Source organism: Protopterus annectens, chromosome 9.part0 (assembly GCF_019279795.1).
Source record: "Protopterus annectens isolate FY-2018-M chromosome 9.part0, PAN1.0, whole genome shotgun sequence".
In the NCBI taxonomy this organism is placed as follows: domain Eukaryota; kingdom Metazoa; phylum Chordata; order Ceratodontiformes; family Protopteridae; genus Protopterus; species Protopterus annectens.
This window is the reverse complement of record NC_056743.1, coordinates 1,836,108,519-1,836,120,870: the sequence shown is the minus strand read 5'-3', so window position 1 is coordinate 1,836,120,870 and position 12,352 is coordinate 1,836,108,519. Positions and strand designations below refer to the sequence as shown.

The following is a 12,352-nucleotide window of genomic DNA, read 5'->3' as shown; positions in this document are numbered from 1 at the left end:
AATTCCCCTTGATGTTTACTTTGCTACCAGTTTTGATGTATTTGCAGAAGTTACATCTTCTGCACTTGTACATACCAGGACTGGTGACCATTTTTTAAAAGGTCTTTCCAACAGTGCCTTTGAAGAATACTTGAAGAAAAGATAAAGAGGATAACAAGGAAGATATATACAAATAAAGCAGTGCACCAATAGTATAGTGGGTAGAGCATTTGCCTTATGAGCAGGCATTCCCGGTTCGAGTCCCACTCCAGCAGATTCCATTTTCCATGGCAAAGCACGTTATGAGTAATATTTATGTTGCATAACCCACTAAATAACATATTTTTATGAATTGGAGTACTGCAGTAAATGCACATGTGAGGTGTCAGTGTCATAATGAATAAGGCACTAGTAAGCAGGTTTAAGCACAAATAAGCAGTAGTAAGCATATTTAAGCACTAATAAGTGGGCTTAAGCCCGTGTGCTGTGGTAAGCAATGCCTACACTGGTTAAGCAATTCTAAAGCTAACACTGTGTAAGCTGATGTAATGGCAGGTTAGCAGTGCTTACCGTCACAAACCCAAGCAAACCTGCTTACAAATGCTCAAAAGTGCCTTAAGCACTCTGTATCCAACGGCCCTTATTCTGCCCATCAACAAAATAAGCAACCATGCAGGTCTCAAACCCAGGACCCTATTCACCATAGTCACAGTAGTTAACCACCAAGCCATCACAGAAGTACAGAAGAATGAGGTATCAGCAAACAAGTCCTCGCCATAGTAAAAACAAACTGGACCTGTGAAAGGAATCAGTATACAGACATATGTGCCTTAACCCACTACATAACATAAATATGTGATTCGGAGTACAGCAGTAAGGCCAGAAGTCAGGTGTAATTGTAATAGAGTGTTGAAGTCCCCAGTAAAACACAAGGACCCCATACAGTGTATGTACATATGAATTATGGATGCCACGCATACATATAAGGTATAATGAATAATAACTCAATGCCAAAAAGGCATTCTAATGCAAAGTCTAATGTAAGCAATGCTTAGCATGGCACAGGCCAGCTTAGGAGGTGTAAGCAATGTGTAGACCAGCTAACTCATTGTGCCCAGTGGTATACCCCTTTAAACAATGCCAACCGTAGGTAATCAGGTTTGCCCATAGTTTAGCCTTTTCAAAACTAGCCAATCATGGAAAAGTGCGGGAAATCGGCCCTACTTAAACCCAAGAGGTGGGAATAAAGCTCATAACTGGTTGTAGCTTCCCCTTGCAGGCACTATGGCAGTAAGAGGAAAAGGTGTGCACTTTTGGGTGCAGCACTGGTGCATCCAGGAGACCAAGGTCATGGCAGGACTCCTTGTCAAAGACCATGATCAGAGACTGCTGCAGGGCCAGTACCAGGGCTCCCAATATAAGGCGGAGGCCTGGGACCATCTCACCCATGACCTCACCAGTGCCACTGGCATACCCCGAACTAGTGAGCAGGTCAGACACCACTATGCTGATCTGAAGTAGCGCAAGGGGGACCTTTTGGAGGAGTGGCTCTAAGAGGCTAGAGTGGCAAGGGATGTTCCAGTCATGTGTAAGTAACATCCTAGTATGTGTGTAATAATTGCCAGCTCAGGTATATCATGGATAGGTACGACTAAAGATTCCTGTTATGTCTCCCACAGCTGCAAACCAGCAGGCTCACATCAGACACTGTGCACCATAAATTGAATGTGTAGGAATGCCTGTATATGACATGTTTAATCCCCAGAGGCCATTCAGTACAACTGAGAGACACATATACAGTAAATAGGGAAAATGCACACAACAAAAACTGAAAAGCACATGCAACTGAGATGTGAACTGTTGTTGTTTTAGCACACACAGCCACGGTTCGAATCCTGCCAATGGTAGTAGTCTGCATACAGAATCATACCCCACAACTGTACAGATATGTCCAGAATGTCCAGTAAAGTGGCCCATATATGTTGCCTATCAACCTGTCCCCCTGGGAAATCAGTGGGATGATCCCAGACATATAGGCAGCAAACAGGAAATACAACTGATTGACACACATCTATGAGAACGAAGCTGGCACACTAGCAACTTCCCAATACCTTATGTGAGTAAGAAGCCACGTATGTCCCATTTACACCCCAACTTGTCAAGCTGTGGTCAGAGTGTGTACAGTAAAAGAGTGAGATGTATGTGCATAATAGTAATGTGGAATCTGGTACTGTGTGTGGGAACATTCAGGTAGTGCTAATAAACATTCCTCTCACAGGTCTGTCAGATACCAACACTGTGCCCAGAGATACAAGAATGATATGCAGTTGCTCTGAATAATGAGGTATTACACATCACTGTCACCCACACTTCCCTACAACATATAACTGTCTAACAAATCTGTATAAGAGTGTTGTAATACAAGGTCAGAATGCAAAAACACAGGGGGATTAATAAGACAGAAAGCAGATAGGAGATATACAGCAATATCTATTTAGCAGACACAACTTTGATGGACAGTGTTCATGTTGTAGCAGACACAGACATTGTCTGAATCCTGGGATTGGAATTAGTCTGCATACAGATTCATACCCCACAACTGTACAGATGAGGCCAGAGTGTCCAGTATATGTGCCCATATCAACTGCCTGTCCCCCTGTCCCCCTGGTAAGTCTGTGGGATGATCAAAGATGTTTAGCCAGCAAACAGGGAATACAAGTGATTGTCAAACATTATGAGAATACACCTATCACTGTAGCAACCCCCAAAACTATTAGGAAAGTAATATTTCAAATATGTCCTATCTACACTCTCATGTTGTCAAGCTGTGACCAGAGTGTGTACAGTAACAGAGTGAGATGTATGTGCATAATACTAATGTGTAATCCGGAACTTTGTGTGGCAACAGTCAGGTAGTACTAACAAACATTGCTCCCACAGGTACGTTGGATATGAACACTGTGCTGAGAAATACAGACCATTATAACCTGTACTGGTACTGTTCACTCTGGTATTGTAGGGAATTGTGAGTGTTGCAGTTTCTCTGAATAATAAAGTATCCTGGTCACTATCACCCACACTGTGCTACATAATTTAGCTGTGTAGGAAAGCATGTATATGTGTGTGTGTCAGGTCACTAAAGGTGGAAGAGGGCAATATTCTAGATATGTCCCAGCACACCAGCATGTGGTCAACATATGGCCAGAGTCTGTACAGAAAGAGTTGGATAGCTATGTGCAGAACATCAACCCAGAATCTGGGAGTATGTGTAGAAACAGTTAGTTAGTGTTAACAAACATTCCCTCCACAGGTATACCAGGTAAGAAGTGTATACTGCAGGTAAAACCGGTTCATGTATAAAGATGATGACAACCCTATCACTGTCCAAACTAAGGCTATAGGGTAGTGTGGTAAGACTTGTAAGATACAGATAACAGCACTGACTAGGAAAGTAATGTGGACTACAGGAATATACTAGTTGTTAATTGACATCTTTCTCTCCCCTCCACCATATCTCCAACAATAATCTACATACCCACCCCAACTGGTATGTAATGACTCTGATAATGTCCAATTGTTTGATAAATATTTTAATGGTTCCCATGCATGTGCTGTATTGAATTATTCCAACATTGGTGGTATGGTGCCATCAATGTAACTGCATGCTGTTCTTATTACCACTGTGGTCCCATATATGCATGTGCTCTGTTTGCTATGTAACTGTTCCATATCTGGTGTCCGGGTTAATGGGAATATCTATGCATGCTGTTATACCTAACCCTGGAATGTGTTGACTATTACTAACCCACATGTGATGATCTAAACACTATAGCATGCTTGGGAAGGCCGGTCCCAGCGGACCCATCTGTCCCACTTCAGCTGGCCGTGGCACCGGGCACCAGCATGTCTGGGGCCCAACCGCAGACCCCCTGTCTGTTGGTCCTGCACCACCTTCGGGTGGAACCACCTCAGGGGATGGGGCCCCTCCCGGGAGTGGGCATGGACAGGCACCTGTCACCCATTGCCAGATCGGGGTCGTGGTGCATAGAGAGATCGACCAGCAGGTTGGTGATCTTCTACGCCAGCTCAAGGGCTGAATGTCATGATTAGAGTGTGAGCCTGGCTCTGCAACTCAACCCCCAGCACAGCCACCTTCGGAGCTGTGAAGGTGCAGTGGTAACTGCCCATGGGTGGGGACCTCAGTCCCGCTGTTACCACTAGGGGGCTTGTGGGCTTCCGATATCCCAACACCCCTACCCATCAAGGTGTTTACCCCCACATGTGTCATAGGCTGCCCCTGTTTGCATCTTGTTTGTCTTGTCTGTTAACATACCCAACCTACCTCCCCAAATATACCTACTACCCCTCCCCAACATCCCACGCTCACCTGAAAAAAAAAAGGGCAATCTGTTCTCACAAAAAAAAAATCACCCCATACGTAGCTGTCCATTTCGCACGTGTCCACTGGACACATGTAATCTGGTCTAATTGGCATCACAACTTATTATTGTTGTCTTCACCCCTCTCCCAGGGGTTTAAGTGTCCAAATCTACCTCCAAATTCAGTGTATATGCACAGCTGTTGCTGTAGAAGAAATGGGCAGCTATGGACCTTCCCTACACCCTTCCTGCACATCCCTGGCTATTTTCCCTACTGTCTTTCCCTCTTTGTGCCCCTTTTTTCACCACTTTCCTATCAACACCTTTTTCTTTCCTTTTAAAGAAATTAGCACGGGGGTAAGCAGGAGTAAGCACTTTTACGCAGCAGTAAGCACGTTTAAGCCTGTTTGTGCAGGGGTAAGTAATGGCTACACAGGTTAAGCAATTTTGGAGCTAATTGAGTACGAGAAACTGTAACTGGACATCAGCAGTGCTTACCTCCATGCAAACCCATGCAAACCCGCTTACAAGTGCTTTAAAGTGCCTTAATCACTCTGTATCCAATGGCCCGTGTTCTTCCCTGCAACAAAATAAACAGCCTCTGCAAGGCTCAAATCCAGGACCCTGCACACCATAGCCAAAGTGATTTACCACTAAGCCATGTCAAATATACATAGCCCTGATGTTTTCAAAAACATATCATCCAGCCCAGTCATTCAACAGTACAGTGAATGTATTCCAACATTTAGATGTATGTGTGTGTGTAAATATATTAATATCTAAACAGATACAACAAATCTATCTATCTATCTATATATATATATATATATATATATATATATATATATATATATATTTAGATATATATATATATATATATATATATATATATATATATATTTAGATCTATATGTAACTACACATACACATGCAGAGATATGTACAGTAAGTTACATATGTAGCATGTGCACACAATACGGACCAGCCACTATTCCTACAGTTACCACCTTACCAACTGGAGACTGTATGAGCCACCCATACAAATGACTCTCATTGCCTGCAACATATACCCACAGAGATATCAAAGGATATAACACCACACACAGGTGTGCATACATGTGAAAGCTTTGTATACTATTACAGGTGTATATGCCATGTCATATAGCTGTTTAGACATGGACAGCCACATAAACTTAGTAATACAACTGTGAAACAGTTATACTAATACAGTAGTCTGGAAAAGTTAACAAATTCTGCTGTCTAGGCCAAGGCCATCAAGTAGTACAATAGTAAAGACAGACTGGGCCACAGGATACCAAACAATCAACGGTAAGTAATGCAGGTGTATAGTTCAGCAGCCTCTATCTACACTCTGTAGACAATTCCTATGGGGTAAAGGCCTCAGTTGACACACTGGGATGTAACTGTTACATAACAGGGCACAACTGATACCATCACAAACACACTGACAAACAGAACAGTCTGTATGGCAGGTGGCAGTAGGCCTGCATTTAACCAAGGTGGATTGTATGGTAATGTACATCCATATACCTTAAGATAGCTCACCCCTGATGGTCTTCAGAACTTTGGGCTTTCAGGATTCTGTAGCGCTCCCATATACATATATGTGTATATATATATATATATATATATATATATATATATATATATATATATATATATATATAGATATAGATATATGTATATATAGCTATATATGTATGCACATCCTCTGTGTACAGTTATGTTGGTATATATGTAGATATCAATAACTATATGTGCATACATATCTATTCTGATATACCTACTACTGTCAAATATATGTAGATATCCATACATATATGTGCATATGTATCTCTAACTGTATATGTGTAGACATATATTGCTCTGTATATGTATATATCTGGGTGTTTATTTGTATATCTATGTACATGTACATATCCATCTATGTATGTCGATATGTATATCTGTATGTCTATATAGATATCTGGATAAGTATATGTACATATATCATCACCATATGTCCTGAACATGGAGTGTATCCCTACCTCAGCCCCTGTAGTCCCAACTTCATAGTGCAAGGGGATGTCAGGTATGTATAGCAGGTATACTTGTAGAGTATTGCTACTGTAATAGGGATTGTATTCACAGACATGATGTGTGTGGGAGGTCACATCTGCTTTTAACATGTGCGCCATTGGCTACTGACAGACATCCTAAGGACATCATAGTACAGTACCACTGCTAGCACATAGTGCTCCTGTGGACTACAGCAGAGATAATGGCCAATATATGTGGACAGTCTGACACACTTTGGACAGTCCAGAGGTATATACATAACCCCTTAGTGCAAGACATGTGGACCAATCCTGACAATGTGGATGTTAACAGACATGTAGATGAGTATAACATGTAACTACTGGTATACATTTGCCCCCATGGGTTATGCATTCACACATCCCTGTCTGCCCTGCCACATAATAAACGCTGGTAAGGAGGTGCCATGGCCACATACCACCTACTAGATATTGGCATACATCTGTACAGCATCCCTCTGCTCTGTCTGACATACATGACTATTATGGTGGCCTGGCAGCAGTACATCTGGCAAGTAACTGGACATTACATCTCACTGGTAAGTACACTAAGCTGATAGGTATGTAACAAAGCACTGTGCAGGCTACAGGCAGACCAGATCAACATTGGCCTACTTTTCCTATGGGGGAATGCACATATACCTGCACATAGATAGCAGGCTCTACAGGCATGCCACAGCACATAGTAACATGCACTTGTGTGTAAGTGCATCATCACAATGAATGTGAACACAGCCACAGCTACATATGGCATGCTAGCGTATTATTACAGTATATGGACTATCTGTTCAACACCAACCTCATATGTGCAACCCACACACTAACCCTACATATACTGGGCTGCTATACAGTGTGGTCCGCTGCCTGTCTGTGGTATGAGACATGTGCGTGTATGGCCCTACAAACATGTAAGCCGATAGGGTAACATACAGTGGAGCAGCATGTAACATCAGATAGAACAGGTCCAAGAACAATGACATCTACCACAGTCTGTACACAGGCCAAGGTACATACTAACAATACACACACTGCCGACAATCACCATAAGGACATAGACCTCAGTACTGTACACACAACCACTGAATGTCCAGGTTATGTCAACAAATATAACCCCTACTATACACTACATGTGTAGCAGTCTGACATCTCACTGGCTTGTTATAAGATATGATGTCACTAAATATGGTGTGCAGTACATATGCACCCCTTACTGCATGACATATGTACAATGGTTGTCAGGGTTGTGGCTGGAGGCACATACACAGGGCCAATATTGACATGTTGCTGTAATAACCTCATACATTTACTGTTGTAACAGGGTTTGTTGCACCATATGTCCTATGAGAGATATGAAGTCAGTAACTCTCACGGCTGTCACCATCTACAGACTGCAATCCTCACACTACCTTCTGCAGTTCACAGATAGGCACTCTGTGGGTAACACCTGAAACAAAAGGCACCACACACTGGCCAGTCTGCAGATGGCCCTACAGATGGGTGCTCCAGCATTAACATGGCACTGACATGGCAGGTATGTAAACATGTAGGACAGCCATAGGACAGCCATATCCACACACACACCCTGTTAAACCAACATTACTCCAAATGCAGTATAGCAGCACTTACAGTCTGTAGTCAGGTCAGGCACATCCCCCTCCTGTGTGTTGGCCTGTTTCCACAGTGTATGTTGTTAGAGGTAAACCCCAATCCATCTGAGATGCTGTTTGCCAAACAACAGATTGAGTTCCTGCTCACAGTAAATGAAAGGCCCAACACCAACATGATGTTCCTAGATATTGGTGTGTGTTTCCATGCAATTGGCTATGGTAATGTTACCACAGCTGTTCCACATGCAATCAGCTAGAGGAGGGCTGCAATTAGTGCAGGGACCATAAGCTGAGCCTGAGCATCACTTAAAATACACATGCTGCTGCCTAAGCAAAGCAGGTGTAAGTTTCCACATACACCAGAGAGGGAGTAGGAGAGGCATACAGAGGCACAGAAAATCCAGGGAGGGGTGGGAGAGTAAAACTTATGCATGTTTGTGTCACACACTTACCAGTACAGGGTATCAAACCCTCGACAACTATGCAGTGCTATCACATGTCCATGCAGTTATTGGATGCCACATAGGTTACATGTTGGGGAGACCTCAGAATGTGTATGTGATGGTGAGTGACATGTGCAACAGGGATATGGTAGCTATGTGGTAGGTGTAGTACCCGTGCCTGCCCACATGAACATGTGTCAGCATCAACACAGCCACACTCTCACAGGGATGCCACACATTGCCACACTTGGCAAGGCCAGGAATACAACTCATCACAAGTGGGATTGCCACAACACAGTACTGTGCAGGTATCGCATGCACCACAGGGGTCATACAGAGGTTATATGTGCAAAGGGTAGTTGGAGGTGTCTAACATCAGACAGCATGCTTCAGTATGCCAATGAGGGTTGTAGTGAGTGTGAATGTGATCATACGCATCATACACCACACACAAAGACACAGGTGCCAGTACTGACATGCATGTGTGCACTGCTTCATGGGTCTGTTGTGGTTGATGGTGCCAGACAGCTATACAAGGCTAGGTGATGGGTATACCTTGGCATCAGGCCACATTACAATGGTCTGCATTGTGGCTCAGGGGTGTAGTGTCTGGAGTTGCCCACACAGGTGGGTATTGTATTCACTATCCAGTCACCTGGGTGACTATTACGTGTGGCCAAAGCTGTGCATTGCTTGCCATGTATGTGTTCCTTAGTCCATGATATGGACAGTGTCTGGGATGTGCACACCTCCCACATGCATGTACAGTGACATGTGGAGCTGTACCTGGGGTGTCTGGCCCATGTTGTGTACACAGATCGTTATCATCAGATGTGCCAGTCCTGGCCTCATGTGGTGGGAACTGTTCATGGACAGCAGTTTGGCCCTGCACCTACATTGATAGCATGATACTGGTATTCCCTGGTGTCAGTGGCATCTGTCCATACAGGGCTTGTGTTTCAGGCATGTTATGTCCTTTGTGGGTCACATTTGATGGCACCATAGGTGTTGCAGGAGTCCAGTGGCAGATCATGGGGGAGGTGCATTGTCAGCATGTACATGCCTATTGGACTGATGGACAGGGTGCCATGCCCTCTGTAGCCCACTGCAATCATACCATGGTTACTATCAGTGGACAATATGCAGGGTACTACCAACATTGCAGCTGTTGTTTAGGCAAGTAAGTGTGTGTGTGTGTGTGTGTGTGTGTGTGTGTGTGTGTGTGTGTGTGTGTGTGTGTGTGTGTGTGTGTGTGTGTGTGTGCATGAGACATGGGTTGAGACTGTACCCTGGGTAATACAAGGGTTGCTAACGTTGTTCAGCTGGCATTGATGTCACATTTAGGGGTATGGATTTGCACCCCAGCCTCTTGGCTATTTCACATCTGTTATCCCTGTACAGTGGACATTGTGATATATACTTGGCCAACCATATAAGAAGTTTGCAAAACCCACTCCACATTGATGCCAGTTGTTACACACTCACAACCACCACCACACAGGATATGAATGACAAATACACAAACACACACACACACACACACACACACACACACACACACACACACACACACACACATACACACTCACACACACCCCTGTCATGTCTGGGGATTAGAACTCCTACCTAACAAGTTAATTACACTATGCCATTATAGGACACGTCACAGCAATTACTAGAGTTGTCCTTCCCCAAAGGTGTATTTCACAGTGAATGACATCAGCAGGATTGCCAAAGTAGAGCATTTGAATTGTAATGAGTGTGACTAGCCTAAAATACATTGATCCCTACACAAACATAGAAACACACAAAAAACATCCACAACTGCCATGTGTGGGTATGGAACCCCTAACAGAGGGCTATATCACACTACAGCATGAAGCTGTTATAGGAAGCACCACGGGGATTACTGGAGAACTCCTTCCCCAAAGGTTTATTTCACAATGAATGACAGCAGAAGTGCCAAAGTATGGCATTTAAATTGTAGTGAGTGTGGTTAGGCTAAAATTAATTGCTCCCTACAAAAACATAGAAACACACACAAAGCATCCACAACTGCCATGTGTGGATATGGAACCCCTAACAAAGTGCTATATCACACTACAGCATGAAACTGTTATAGGACGCACCACGGGAATTACTGGAGAAATCCTTCCCCAAAGGTGTATTTCACAATGAATGAAATCAGCAGGATTGTCAAAGTCGGGCATTTGAATTGTTGTGAATGTGACTAGCCTAAAATGCATTGCTCCCTACACAAACATAGAAACACACACAAAACATCCACAATTGCCATGGGTGGGAATAGAACCCTATCAGAGTTCTATATCACACTACAGCAGTACGCAGTTATGGCACACACTATGGAGATTACTGGGCTACAACCTTCCCAGAGGTGTATATCTAGGTGGATGACATCAGCAGCCCTGCCAAAGTTGAGCATTTGAATTGTAAAAAGTGTGACTACCCTAAAAAGCATTGCTCTCTACACAGTCAGACAAACACACTTGCCAAGTCTGGAATTAGAATTCCTACCTAATTTATCACACTACAGCAGTATAGAGTTATAGGACGTGCTATGGAGATTACTGGGCTACATCCTCCCAGAGGTGTATTTCTAGGTGAATGACATCAGCAGCCTTGCCAAAGTTGAACATTTGAACTGTAGGGAGTGTGACTACTCTAAAAAGCAATGCTCTCTACACAGACACACAGACACACACACACACACACACACACACACACACACACACACACACACACACACACACACACACACACACACTGGCCAAGTCTGGGATTAGAACTGCTACCTAACTATTTTATCACACGACAGCAGTACACAGTTATGGCATGCACTACAGAGATTACTGGGCTACAACTGTCCCAGAGATGTATTTCTAGGTGGATGACATCAGCAGCCTTATCAAAGTAGAGCATTTCAATTGTAGGGAGTGTGACTACCCTAAAAAGCAATGCTCTCTACACAGACAGAAACACACACACATACACACACACACACACACACACACACACACACACACACACACACACACACACACACACACACTTGTCAAGTCTGGGATTAGAACTCCTACTTATTTTATCACACAACAGCAGTAAGCAGTTATGGCATGCACTACGGAGATTACTGTGCTAAAACCTTCCCAGAAATGTATTTTTAGGTGGATGACGTCAGCAGCCTTACCAAAGTAGAGCATTTCAATTTTAGGGAGTGTGACTACCCTAAAAAGCATTGCTCTATACAAAGACAGAGACACACAAAAACATACACACAGTTACCATGTCTAGGATTGGAACTCCTACCTAACTTGTTTATCACACTAAAGCAGTACACAGTTATGGGATGCGCCACACAGATTACTGGGCTACAACTCTCTCAAAGGTGTATTTCACAGTGGATGACCTCAGCAGGCTTGTCATAGTAGGGCTATTGGGAGGGCAGTGTGTGTGCATGGGCCATAACCCATTCATCTAGAGGTTGACACAGCACATGCGGGCACACACAGGGTCATATTTCACAGGTACGTGTATACAGCTGCTAGATGACTACTTCCTTGTACAGTCATGTTGCACAGCTAGCAAGTGCACCACATAGTCTGTAATGCTGACAGATACCAGTGGCTAGTATCTGCAGTGAGTGACATCTGAACTTCATGTGGTTGTGGCCCTTTGGCTGCGTGCTGGGTGGGACAGCCCTGGATGGCTCCTTGTCACAGTCACCCTCTTCCACACATCTATGTATGTCTACCTTTGGCTTATTATAGTGTGTTGTCCTTAGATATATGTCAATATTCCTATCCACTGTGTGTGCAAAGCATGAGTGG

General features: G+C 43.6%; 1 protein-coding gene across 2 annotated transcripts in view; it reads right to left on the bottom strand.

Moving 5' to 3' along the window:
- The window catches only part of LOC122812287 (basement membrane-specific heparan sulfate proteoglycan core protein-like), a 422,530-nt gene that overhangs the window by 3,932 nt on the left and 406,246 nt on the right, over positions 1–12,352 (bottom strand). The window lies entirely within an intron of this gene.